The sequence below is a fragment of the Manis pentadactyla genome, chromosome 3 (assembly GCF_030020395.1).
Source record: "Manis pentadactyla isolate mManPen7 chromosome 3, mManPen7.hap1, whole genome shotgun sequence".
Taxonomy (NCBI): Eukaryota; Metazoa; Chordata; class Mammalia; order Pholidota; family Manidae; genus Manis; species Manis pentadactyla.
Genome location: NC_080021.1, coordinates 165,052,588 through 165,066,452, shown reverse-complemented (window position 1 = coordinate 165,066,452; position 13,865 = coordinate 165,052,588). Strand labels below are relative to the sequence as shown.

The following is a 13,865-nucleotide window of genomic DNA, read 5'->3' as shown; positions in this document are numbered from 1 at the left end:
GAAAAGTACAGTTTCTTCCCTTGTGAAACTTGATTTTATGTAACTTCTCAGAATCTCAGTTTATGTAAAGAAGACTGCATTTCAAATCTGTTGCTCCAGTTTGTTTAATGTGCTGCACTTGAAAATTGTACAAATGTTCAAATTTAGTGCTTGTGGAAGCTGCTAAGCCCAGCAATCCTCAAGCTGTATTGATGCCCTGATCGAGAAAGGATACTTCTTTGGGATGATGTAGCCTAAACAGTTTGGCTTTAAAGCCTTCTTATGTAGTGCTTCTCTTAACATTATATTAATTTATAATATATGTTGAATGATAGCTTTACAAAAACAAATTAATGAATTGGTCTTTATGAAAATGACTCTTTACAGTAAGTAAAAAAGGGTTATCACAGTCTTGGTAACTTGCATGAGTTCATATTGAAAAAAAAACTTTCACATGTTCTTGATAATTTTAAAACTGACGTGCTTTTGGGGCACACTCAGTTGTATGCTCTGAAACAGTAAACACCATACAGTTTATGCTTTTTATCTGGGAAAGCCACGAAGCACACTGCAGCCTCAGTGGGACTGCAGTGTTCTTTTGGCCTAGCGATAGCATAGTGGACACTGCCATCGGCCACCCAGCCCGTGTCACTGTGGTTATACCCCACAAGGTTCCAGGCAACAAATATTTGACCCACTTTCTCAATCTGAGCACCATCACTGAGACAAACCTGCACTACTTCATCATTAGTTAGCTTGGTGGGGTGGCTCAGGTGGTAAAAACAGCCATTGTAGTTGGATGTAAAAAAACATTATATCTGCTTTTATCTTTATCTCCAAAACTGTAGTTCTTGACACTGGGCACCATATTTGGACCTCCGCAGGGCTCTCTGGGCTTTGTGATGGGGTACTGCACAGACCTTCCCCAGAGTCAGCTTGCATTGCACCAGTCCAGTCTGCCCCGCCAGGTATCTTACAGCTGGTTGAAGGAGGCAATCACAGCATCCTGGTGCAGAAAAGCCTTTTATGCCTCATGAGAACTGAGCTTGTACTGCCCCAGTTGTGAAAAGTAAGGGAATACCACACTTTGTAAATGTAATGCTACCACAGCAGTGCCATCTTCTAATCCTTCAATCACCTCACACTTGTATCCTCAATAAATCCTCCAGGATGAGATTTATGAGCACAAGAGAAGCATCGTTATCACTGCCTCCCTGCAGAAACACTCTATCCTGGTAGCCTCCGTAGGCTTTCTTGTGGTATCCCTTGGAAATGAAAACATCCACTTCCTTGAGGTAATCTAAAGTTAGCTTGGTTCACTTAATTTGGGTTTTGTGGGTTCCTGAGCCAAATGCTATAGGGTCTCAAAAAACCTGACAGTGGAACATTGCCACCTCTGTGTGAGAACACCTTGGCTTGTTCTGCTTCTGCAAGTAGATGGGGCAACTTTCTGCTTGGCTACACATAAATCTGTCATGATCTAGAGTTAAGTTATTTGAATGATGATCAGCCCAGTAGATTGAAATCAGCACCAGAAGTAGACTCTTCATCTTTATATCTCAAAGAATCTTCTTCACCTGTCCTGAAATCCAGAAGTTCAGATGCTCTCAAGTCTTGCTGTAGTTGGAGCCTGCAGATCAAGTGTGACATTCTACTAATCTTGTCTTAAAAATTTAATCTTCTGGATTATTGTCACAGTCTCTAATACTACTCCTGCAGAAGTTTCCACTCTCGTACAAAGCACAAAGGTTTTCTATGGATAATCTAATTAATAAGGTCAAGTCTTAAAACATGAGACATGTGGAAAAGCAAGATTTATTTGAAGTTCTCAAAACTGAAAAATTATTTCAAAGTCTGAATATCAAAAAGTCAAACATAGAGTCTCAGTCTTCCACTCTTTGCAACATTTGAATAGCCCACAAACCTCCCAGAGAGAAATTCAGACATTTTACTAGAGAAAATGGAGAGTCACCAAGGAAGAGATCTACATTTTGATAATAAGTAATTCCCATAAATAAAATGTATGTCTGCCTTTTTAGTCAACAAAAAGTGAAAGCAAGCAAAGGTCTGTGATCCAGCCACAGCCAAAGGCAGTCTAGTCACCAGTGATATGGTATGGTCCCTTTCTCCTGAAGATAAAAAGACAGCCAGACTCTACCAAACAGATGAAGAAAATATGCAGCATGGATGATACAGATACCAAAATAAAAACATGCACGAAAGAAAATATCCCCTTATGCCAGGAATAAGAGATTTTATCTCCAATCGAGGTTTTGTGTAATACCTCAAGCAGCAGAGATTTTCTAAGTTATGAATAATTTCCATGTTATATTCTAGAGGATTGCATAACTCACATATTCTCTTGGGAACCATGACTCAAATTCTGAATGTCTGTGTGTTTTAGTATTATTCCTGTTACCATGAACATCATGCTAAGGACACTCAAGATATAGGGTCTCTTTCTCCTAGCAAGTATCGTTAGTCTGTTTACCCAGAGGCCCACTTAGACAGGATATCGGATAAGTCATCAGTCTTCTTTCCTGTCTCATGGGGACATCTATCTGGTAAAGTGAACATATGAATTGTAGAACAGCTTTTAAAAATACTTTCTCCCATTTTCAAATCAGTGGAATGGGAAAAATTAAAAAGGCTAATAATGATATATTTTTTAAGGATTTAGAACAACTGGAACTCTCATACATTGCTGATGGGAGTGTAAAATGGTACAATATTGTTGAAAACCATTTGATAGCTATTTAAAAAGTCAATTATATGTCTATCTATGATGATACACATGCACTCTTAGAAATTCAAAGGAAATTTAAAAGAAAGATAAATGAAAATAGATGTTCACAGAACACTTGTACTTTATTCCTAGTAGCCCCAAACAGAAAACTATAACATGCAACAGAATAAAAAAATGTGGCATGTTTACACTATGTATATATATATACATATAAGTATATATATACACACACACACATATATGTGTATATATAAATCTGTACAGAAATTTTGTTAATTCTTTTACAATATCCCCATCACTTAGAAAATTGATATATAGAATAAGTATTTATTGAATGAACAACTATCTTTTGTTTCAATCATTATAAAATATCACATAGGCTCACTTTAGTTAGTTCTCTTTGTCCTTGTGTGAGTATACCTTCTTGTTAATTTTACTATTATTTTAAAAATATCTTGAGAAGGTGAGACACATCCATTCCTCAAACTCTTTCATGAATCATTTTAAAACAATCTTATATGGTCAGAAAAGAGTTCCCAAAGGAAGTGGTTTCAAAGCCATGGCGTGACTAATATATAGATAGCAAAAGAAATGGTGAAATGTGAACAACAACTTCAGCCATGCTGCTAGGATGTGATGCTGAGATTATTGTTTTGCAAAGTGCTATGCCAGTTTATTAAATCTGATCTGAGAAATGAAAATAGATAGATTACTGGGAAGATGTCCAAATAGTATTTGGTGTGTTCAGGCACTGATGGTCACTTATTCACATTTTCATTTAACTTGGCTAAGTATATCGATTTAATTTAAATGGGATAAAATTGTATATGCTTTAGTTTATTTCACTGGATGTAAAGTCAGTTTCTACTTCCATGTTGTAAGGTTACTTTAAATAGATGAAAAAAATTCTGTCTTCTGGGTTCTCAAGAGCAAGTGATATGGGTTGTATTACACTTTCATGTCATGTTCTCACCATTTTTTGTAAAGGCTATTTGTGAATATATTTGTATTACAGTTCCTAAATAATTAATATTATATGATAACATCAAGTAATTGAATCCGTTTTTGTAGGAGTCACAGATTACCATGACATTTGCCTGTTGCTTTAAGTGGTGCTCCTCTTTTACATGTGGCATTATAATTTTTTTTGCTTTACACTTTGGAAAATAAACAATTGATACAGGTCTTTTCCCACTTCTTTTATTAATTAACAAGCATTCATTTTTGGCAAGCCTTCTAACGTTTCTACTATTTATTTCCTCCTCTGTACTATAATTGTATTGATCTCAAAAAGTGATGCTCAAATTGTACTTCTGGGAGCTCTTATTGGAGTTCAACATTATCTTCAGTAACTATCTTAATGGGGTATGGGAAGGAATGAGGACAGACATGGGTCATGTAGGATTTTGGAGGCTTCTAGTCTCCCTTTCTTACCACTCCTGAGTGCCCACCAAACACTTCCCCAACCAGAATATTCTTTTATTTATTTAGTCTTTTGTACCTACATATAAGGGTTTGTTTTATTTTTTCTACAAAGATAACTTCAGTCTAAAATGTGAAGACTCTGAAAGTAGTAACATTAACAATCATTTATTGGTTCTAATAGTTTTTCAGTAGTCTTTAGGATTTTCTGTATATAAGATCATCTCTGCAAACAGAATTATTTTACTTATTCCTTACTTCTTGTCCTTTATTTTTTTTTCTCGCCTAATTATTCTAACTAAGATTTCTAGTACCATGTTGAATCAGAGTAATGAGAGAGGGTACACTTGTCCTGTTCCTGATATTAGAGGAAACAGCTTTTCAACCTGTTAGCTGCAGGCTTGAGATATATGGTCTTCATTATATTGGAGTACTTTCCTTCAATACTCAATTTGTTGAGAGTTTGAAAATGAAATGATGTTGAACTTTGTCAAATGCTTTTCTAATATCTATTGAAATGATCATATGATTTTATTTTTCATTCTGTTATTGGTGTATCACATTTATTGATTTGCATAGGTTGAACCACCCTTGTATCCCCGTGATAAATCCTACTTAATCATGGTGTTTAACACTTTTAATCTGCTGTTAAACTTGATATGCTAGTATTTTGTTTATAATTTGTATATGTTTTCATCAGAGATATTGACCTGTAGTTTTCTTTCCTTTTTTCATGTCCTTATCTGATTTTGGTACCAGTGCAATGCTGTCCTAATTAAATGAGTTTGGTAGTACTCTCTCCCCTCCAATTTTTTGGAAGAGTTTGAAAAATAAAGGCATTAATTCTTCTATAAATATTTCATAGAATTTACTAGTGAATCATCTAGTTCTGGGAGTTTCTTTTTTGGGAGGTTTTTGATTACTGATTCAGTCATCTTTAATATTGGAAGGTTCAGGTTTTCTATTTTTTCATGCTTCAGTCTTGTAGGTTATATGTTTGAAGGAATTAATTTCTCTTAAGTTATTCAATTTTTTGACATACAATTATTCGTAGTCTTTCAGGAGCTTTCAAATTCCTGTGTTAACAGTTGTAATATCTGTCTACTCTTTCGTTTCTGATTTTATTTCATTCCTTTCATTTTTTTCTTAGTCTGACTAAAGAGTTATTCATTTCTCTGATTTCTACTTCATTTATCCTGTTGTGATCTTTACATTTATTTCCTTTTGCTAATTTTGAGCTTAATTTATTTTTCTTTATCTAGTGCCTTGAGATGTAAAGTTGTTTATTTTAGATCCTTTTTTTTAAATGTGAGCTTTTATCACTTTATACCACCTTCCTAGAATGGCTTATGTAGCATCCCTTATTTTGGGTTGTTATGTTTCCATTTTTGTCTGTCTTGAGATTTTGTTTATTATTTATTTATTTGTTTGTTTGTTTGTTTGTTTGACCCATTTGTTGGTCAGGGGTATACTGTTAAATTTCCACATATTTGTGCATTTTCCAGTTTTCCTCCTGGTATTGTTTTCTAGTTCAATATCATTGTGGTAAAAAAAAAAAAACAAATCCTTGGACTCTATTTAAATGTTACTGGTATCCTTATGAGAAGAAATTAGAATAGACCACTAAAGACACCTGGGACAAAAACACAAAGAAAAGGCCATGTGAGGGCATAGCAAGATGACAGACATCTGAGGAGAAAGGTCTCAGGAGAAACCAGTCCTGAAGATACTTTGATCTCAGACTTCTAGCCCCAGAACTGTGTGAAAATAAGTATCATTAGTTTAAGTCACTCAGTCTGTGTTGTTATGGAAGCCTTAAAAACTGATAGGAATGTAAAACAATTTTGTTCGAAAATCATATATGAGACATTTTTTTAAAAACGTATGTCTTGATTCAAGATGGCAGAGTGAGGTGAGAGGGAGAACTCCCAAAACCACAAATAGTTTGAAAATATAGCTCATTAATACAACTAACCCGAAAACAGCAACAACAAAGAAGGCTGACCCAGACTGCATACAGACCTCTTGAACAGAGTAGACCACACGAAACAGGGTAATGTACGAAACCCTTAATCTGGCAGGACACAGGCCCTTTCCTCACCCCAGTTCACTGGAGGGAGGAAGAGAAATGGAGCGGAGGAGTGGGTGGAAGCCTGGGACTGCTGAACACCCAGCCCAGCAGATCTGCTTTGGGAGCAGAAACCTACATTGTGTGGTGCTCTGGATGTTGGGGAGCTCGGACAGGCGGAGTACTTGACAGACTGAGATTCCGGCCGTTTGTGGAGGAGGGGATCCACATCCAGCAGCTCTGTGTCAGAGGAATGGCAGGTGGTCTGAGAGGCTTCCTAGCAGTGAGAGGGCCATGGAAGGGGTGGGGTTTGCATAGACTTGCTGTGTGGGGGAGGGGAGAGCAGGACAAGGTTGTCTGGGTGTGCTAGGCCCAGCAGGTTGGGAACTTGGAGGAACTTCAGGTGATCCTGCTCCCTGGCTGCCTACTCAGCTCAGAGGCCCCCACAGTGACACGCAGCCTGCTGAGCCTTCCTCCTAGCCTCCCAGCACCAGTTCACAAACCTGCAGTCACTGTGCTGGCGTCAGGCCAGCCAAAGGGAGTCCCCACCTACAACAGCTAGAGACACAAAGCACAGAGCCTTACACCTGTGTGCTTGGGCCACTGGCTCTGACACTGGAGACAGGCACCGCCCAGAAGGGAATCAGGAAACAGACCTTTCCTCTCCCCAGTCACCCCTACGATGCCTAACCTCACTCTAGGAGCTGAGCAGCTCCAAAGACTAGAGCTTCTGGGCACTAGTGGGCACTACACAGAAATATGAAACGTTAAAAGAACATGGTTCAGACCAAAATCTCACAAACCCAAGAAAAAGGGCCAAATGAAACTGAACTCACCAATATTCCTGAAAGACAGTTCAAAATAAGAATTATAAACATGCTTATGGAGGTACAGAAAAATATTCAAGAACTCAGGAACCAATGTAAGTAGGAGATTCAGTCATTAAGAAATTCCATATCTGAAATGAAACAAATAATGGAGGTATTTAAAAGCAGATTAGATGTAGTAGAAGAGATGGTAAATGGAATAGAAATTAGAGAAGAGGAATACAAAGAAGCTGAGGCAAAGAGAGAAGAAAGAGTCTCTAAGAATGAAAGAATATTGAGAGAACTGTGTGACAAATCCAAATGGAACAATATTCACATTATAGGGGTACCAGAAGAAGAAGAAGAGAGAAAGAGGGATAGAAAATGTCATTGAGGTGGTAATTGCTGAAAACTTCTCCAATCTGGGGAAGGAGATAGTCTATCAAGCCATGAAAGTGCACAAATCTCCCAACACAAGGGACCCAAGGAAGACAACATCAAGACATAATAATTAAAATGGCAAAGATCAAGAATAAAGACAGACTTTTAAAAGCAGCTCGAGAGAGAAAAAAGATCACATACAAAGGAAAACTCATCAGGCTGTCATCAGACTTCTCAAGAGAAACCTTACGGGCCAAAAGGGAGTGGCATGATATATTTAATGCAATGAAGCAGAAGGGCCTTGAACCAAGAATACTCTATCCGGCAAGGTTATCATTTAAATTTGAAGTAGGGATTAAACAATTTTCAGATAAGAAAAAGCTGAGAAAATTTACCTCCCACAAACCACCTCTACACTCCATTTTGGAGGGACTCCTATAGATGTAAATATTCCTAAGGGTAAATAGATATTACCTAAGAGATAGACAAAGAGTGCAGAATATGATTCACAATATACAAAGAATGAAGGAGGAAGAAACAGGAGGGTTAAAAAAAAAAGAACCTTTCGGTTGTGTTTGTAATAGCATGCAAAGTATGTTAAATTAGACTGTTAGATAGTTAGGAAATTACCCTTGAAACTTTCATAACCATGAATATAAAACTCTGCAATGGCAATAAGTACATACCTATCGATAATCACCCTGAATGTAAATGGTCTGAATGCACCAATCAAAAGACATAGAATTACTGAATGGATAAAAAATCAGACCCATCTATATGCTGCATATAAGAGACTCACTTCAAACCCAAAGACATACACAGACTGAAAGTAAAGGGATGGAAAAAGATATTTCATGCAACTAATAGTGAGGAAAAAGCAGGAGTTGCAGTACTTGTATCAGACAAAATAGACTTCAAAACAAAGAAAGTAACAAAAGACAAAGGACATTATATAGTGATAAAAGGGTCAGTCCAACAAGAGGATATAACTATTATAAACATCTATGCACCCAGCACAGGATCACCTACCCATGTGAAACAAACAATAACAGAATTAAAGGGGGAAATAGAATGCAATGCTTTCATTTTAGGAGACTTCAACACACCACTCACTCCAAAGGACAGATCAACCAGACAGAAAATAAGTAAAGAGACAGAGGCACTGAAAAACATTAGAAAAGATGGACCTAATGAACACCTATAGAACACTCCATCCAAAAGCAACAGGATACACATTCTTCTCAAGTGCACATGGAACATTTTCAAGAATAGATCATATACTAAGCCACAAAAAGAACCTCAGTAAATTCAAAAAGATTGAAATTGTACCAACCAGCTTCTCAGATCACAAAGGTATGAAACTAGAAATAAATTACACAAAGAAAATGAAAAAGCACACAAACACATGGAGGCTTAATAACATGCACCTAAATAATCAATGGATCAACAACCAAATAAAAACAGAGATCAAGCAATATATGGACACAAATGAGAAAAATAATTCAACAACACAAAATCTGTGGGACGAAGTGAAGGCCGTACTAAGAGGGAAATATATTGCAATACAGACCTACCTCAGGAAAGAAGAACAATCCCAAATGAACAGTCTAAACTCACAATTAATGAAACTAGAAAAGGAAGAAGAACAAATGAGGGCCAAAGTCAGTACAAGGAGGGACATAATGAAGATTAAAGCATAAATAAATAAAATTGAGAAGAATAAAACAATAGAAAGAATTAATGAAAGCAGGAGCTGGTTCTTCAAGAAAATTAAAAAAATAGATAACCCCTAGCCAAACTTATCAAAAAAAAAGAGAGTCTACACACATAAACAAGCAGAAACGAGAAAGGAAAATCACTATGGATACCACAGAAATACAAAGAATTATGAGAGAATACTATGAAAAATTATATGGTAAAAAACTGGATAACCTAGAAGAAATGGAAAACTTTCCAAAAAAATACAACCTTCCAAGGCTGAAAAAGGAAGAAACAGAAAATCTGAATAGACCAATTACCAGCAAAGAAATTGAATTGGTAATCAAAGAAATACCTAAGAAGAAAACTCTTGTCTCAGATGGTTTCACTGCTGAATTTTATCAAACATTTAATGAAGACCTAATACCCATCATCCTTAAAGTTTTCTGAAAAGTAGAAGAGGAGGGAATACTCCCAAACTCATTCTACAAAGCCAACATCACTTTAACACCAAAACCAGGCAAAGACCCCACAAAAAAAGAAAATTACAGACCAATAACCCTGATGAACATATATGCAAAAATACTCAACAAAATATTAGCAAACCGAATTCAAACATACATAAAAAAGATCATCCATCATGATCAAGTGGGATTCACCCAGGGATGCAAGAATGGTACAACTTTCGAAAATCCATCAACATCATACACTACTTCAACAAAAAAAGGACAAAAACCACATGATCATCTCCATAGATGCTGAAAAAGCATTCAACAAATTTAAACATCAATTCATAATAAAAACTCTCAACAAAGTGGGTATACAGGGGAAGTACCTACCTAAACATAATAAAGGCTATATATGGCAAACCCACAGCCAACATCATACTTAACCACATGAAGCTGAAAGCTTTTCCTTTAAGATCGGGAACAAGAGAAAGATGCCCACTCTCCCAACTCTGATTCAACATAGTTCTGGATGTCCTATCCATGGCAATCAGACAATACAAAGAAATAAAAGGCATCCAGATTGGCAAGGAAGAAGACAAACTGTCCCTGTTTGCAGATGACATGATATTGTACATAAAATACACTAAAGAATCCACTCCAAAACTACTAGATCTAATATCTGAATTCAGCAAAGTTGCGGGATAGAAAATTAATACAGAGAAATCTGTTGCATTCCTGTTTACTAACGATGACCTAGCAGAAAGAGAAATCAGAAAACAATTCCATTCACAATTGCATCAAAAAGAATAAAGTACCTAGGAATAAACCTAACCAAGGACATGAAAGACCTATACCCTATAAACTACAAAACACTTCAGAGAGAAATTAAAGAAGACACCAATAAATGGAAATACATCCTATGCTCATGGATAGGAAGAATTAATATTGTCAAAATGGTCATCCTGCCTAAAGCAATCTACAGATTCAATGCAATCCCTATCAAAATACCTACAGCATTCTTCAATGAACTAGAACAAGGAGTTCTAAAATTCATATGGAACCACAAAAGACTCCAAATAGCCAAAGCAGTTCTGAGAAGGAAGAATAAAGCAGGGGGAATTCAACTTCAAGCTCTACTACAAAGCCACAGTATCAAGCCAAATTGGTACTGGCACAAGAGCAGACCCATAGACCAGTGGAACAGAATAGAGAGCCCAGATATAAACCCAACCATATATGGTCAATTAATATACAATAAAGGAACCATGGATATACAATGGGGAAATGATAGCCTCTTCAGCAACTAGTGTTGGCAAAACTGGACAGCTACATGTAAGAAAATGAAACTGGATTATTGTCTAACCCCATACACAAAATTAAACTAAAAATGCATCAAATACCTGATTGGAAGTCATGAAACCAGAAAACTATTAGAAAAAAATATAGCCAAAAATCTCTTGGGCATAAACATGAACAACTTCTTTATGAACATATCTCCCTGGGCAAGGGAAACAAAAGCAAAAATGAACAAGTGGGATTATATCAAAGTAAGAAGCTTCTGTACAGCAAAGGACACCATCAGTAGAACAAAAAGACATCCTACAGTATGGGAGAATATATTCATAAATGACATATCCGATAAGGGGTTAACATCCAAATTATATAAACAGCTCATGCACCTCAACAAACAAAAAGCAAATGAGCCAATTAAAAAATGGGCAGAGGATCTGAACAGACAGTTCTCCAAAGAAGAAATTCAGATGGCCAACAGGCACATGAAAAGATGCTCCTCATCGCTAATCATCAGAGAAATGAAAATTAAAACCACCATGAGATATCATGTCACACGAGTTAGGATGGCTAACATCCAAAAGACAAACAACAACAAATGTTGGCGAGGATGTGGACAAAGGGGAACCCTCCTACACTGCTGGTGGGAATGTAAACTAGTTCAACCATTGTGGAAAGCAGTATGGAGGTTCCTCAAAAAACTCAAAATAGAAATACCATTTGACCCAGGAATTCCACTCCTAGGAATTTACCCTAAGAACACAGCAGCCCAGTTTGAAAAAGACAGATGCACCCCTATGCTTATCGCAACACTTACTCACAATAGCCAAGAAATGGAAGCAACCTAAGTGTCCATCAGTAGATGAATAGATAAAGGAGATGTGGTACATATACACAATGGAATATTATTCAGATAAGAAGAAAACAAATCCTACCATTTGCTACAACATGGATGGAGCTTGAGGCTATTATGCTCAGTGAAATAAGTCAGGTGGAGAAAGACAGGTACTGAATGACTTCACTCATCTATGGAGTATAAGAACAAAGGAAAAACTGAAGGAACATAACAGCAGCAGACTCACAGAACCCAAGAATGAATTAAGAGTTACCAAAGGGAAACGAACTGGGAAGGATGGGTGGAAAGGGAAGGATAAGGGGGAAAATGGAGCATTATGATTAGCACACATAATATAGCAGTGGTGAACACAGGAATGGCAGTACCACACAGAGAAGACAAGTAATTGCTCTATAGCTTCTTACTATGCTAATGGACAGTGACTGCAATGGGGTATGTGGGGGGGACTTGATAATAGGGGGAGTCTAGTAACCATAATTTTGTTCAAGTAATTGTATATTAAAGATATCAAAATAGAATAAAATAAAAGAAAACACATGTCTTTAAGATTTTTCTGGTCTTCTTTGACCTTTATAGTTTTCCTATTGAGCAGCAACTTCAGCTTTAGAGTCCCCTGTGCACTATCTTCACATTTTTTCATTATTTCAGAATAATACCTATAAATACTATTTTCTGACTGAACCTCTGAGAACATTTGTTAATTAGTCTAAGTCAACACCTTAATCTTAAGTTTCATGTTGGGAGTCAAAACATTTTCCATATGAAGATATTTATATGCAATTATTCCTTCTTTTTTTTAGCAGTCTTGCAGAGTCCAGTTAAATCTATATCATTCCAGAAGATCTAATGTGTGGGCTGTCTGTTTGTTCATACTTGCTTTATTGACACCATTGAGGAAATATCTTCTTGCTGAGAACACTGAACACACATTTATAAAATTTGTATTTCTTCTTGATTTTAATCTCAGAAATTCCTCAGTAAATTCGGAATATTGGATCCTTTTTTATGATATTCAGAACATGTTCATAAGTTTCCTTACTTTTATCAGTTTACTCATTCTTAAAAATAATTGACTCCAATTGCCCTTTATTGGGTAATAATCCAGAAGGAATTTTCACCCAAACATCTGTAGATCTATAGTCTGGAGAGAAAGAAAATCTATTAGTTAGCCTGTGTGGAGGGCAAGACAACCCCTGAAATAGGTAATTTGTTTCTTTCTGACCCTGCATTTCTGAATGGAATGGGAGTCCCATTAATGAACCCTTCACCATTACCTGGTTTTCAAGTTTGTGTTCCAGTACAATTTTTGTACAGACTTAATACAACCATACTTTCAAAAACAAAATAATTCTAAGTGATATGTTTTCCAGTTAGCTCCTGACCTTGCTGCAAGTATATGTATACATATGTGTGTGTCTATGTGTGTGTATTTGTTCAGGTATGAGCATGTATATGTTTAAATAAGGGATATAATGATATTTGTGGAAAGGAGTTGGAGTAATCTGTACATTGTACTTATGTTTACATGTCCACATTGGTCAACTTTCCATCTTCTTTCTCCAACACTGCATTATTGGATATGTCTGGTAACAGTATATGTACAATGGAGAGAACCTAGAAGTTACAAAGCAGGTGAAAAAAGTCATTGCACTTAGATATCCTGAATGAGTGAGAGTTACTGACAAAGAATGAATATATGGTTTGATTATGTTGAAGCTCTGCAGAGAAGGTATGAGAGTTTTGTCTAGGTTAGAATTTCTGTAGACCAGCAATGAAAAAGAAAGAGCAAATTTAAAATGTACTGAATGTGCTAAAAAAAAGAGTGAAAAATACCAAAATATAGTATGCTTGTGAAAAGTATGTTGAATGTTAAAATTTTTAACATCTTTTGATTCTATAAAAATATACCTTTAAAAAATTAGTTTTATGAACTCCTATGCAATACAGACATAGAGCTTTCCTAAAATAAGATAGCTTTAGAATTGCTAGTTTTCATTGTTCCTATATGAAGAGGGATAATTCTTTTGCTCTTGATTTTTAATTCTGTTCTGTTTATAAAGAATTTCCATAACATTTTAATAAGATCTTGTGCTGACTTTCTATTTCATTGATAGTCATTCAAAAACTACAATTTATCATGTGCCCAAACCATTCACAGTGTAAGTGGAAA

General features: G+C 36.1%; 1 pseudogene; it reads right to left on the bottom strand.

The window, feature by feature from the left end:
- Nucleotides 1-476: 476 nt before the first annotated feature.
- Nucleotides 477-1,529, bottom strand: LOC118932844 (hyaluronan and proteoglycan link protein 1-like; annotated as a pseudogene).
- Between the last annotated feature and the right edge of the window lie 12,336 nt (nt 1,530-13,865).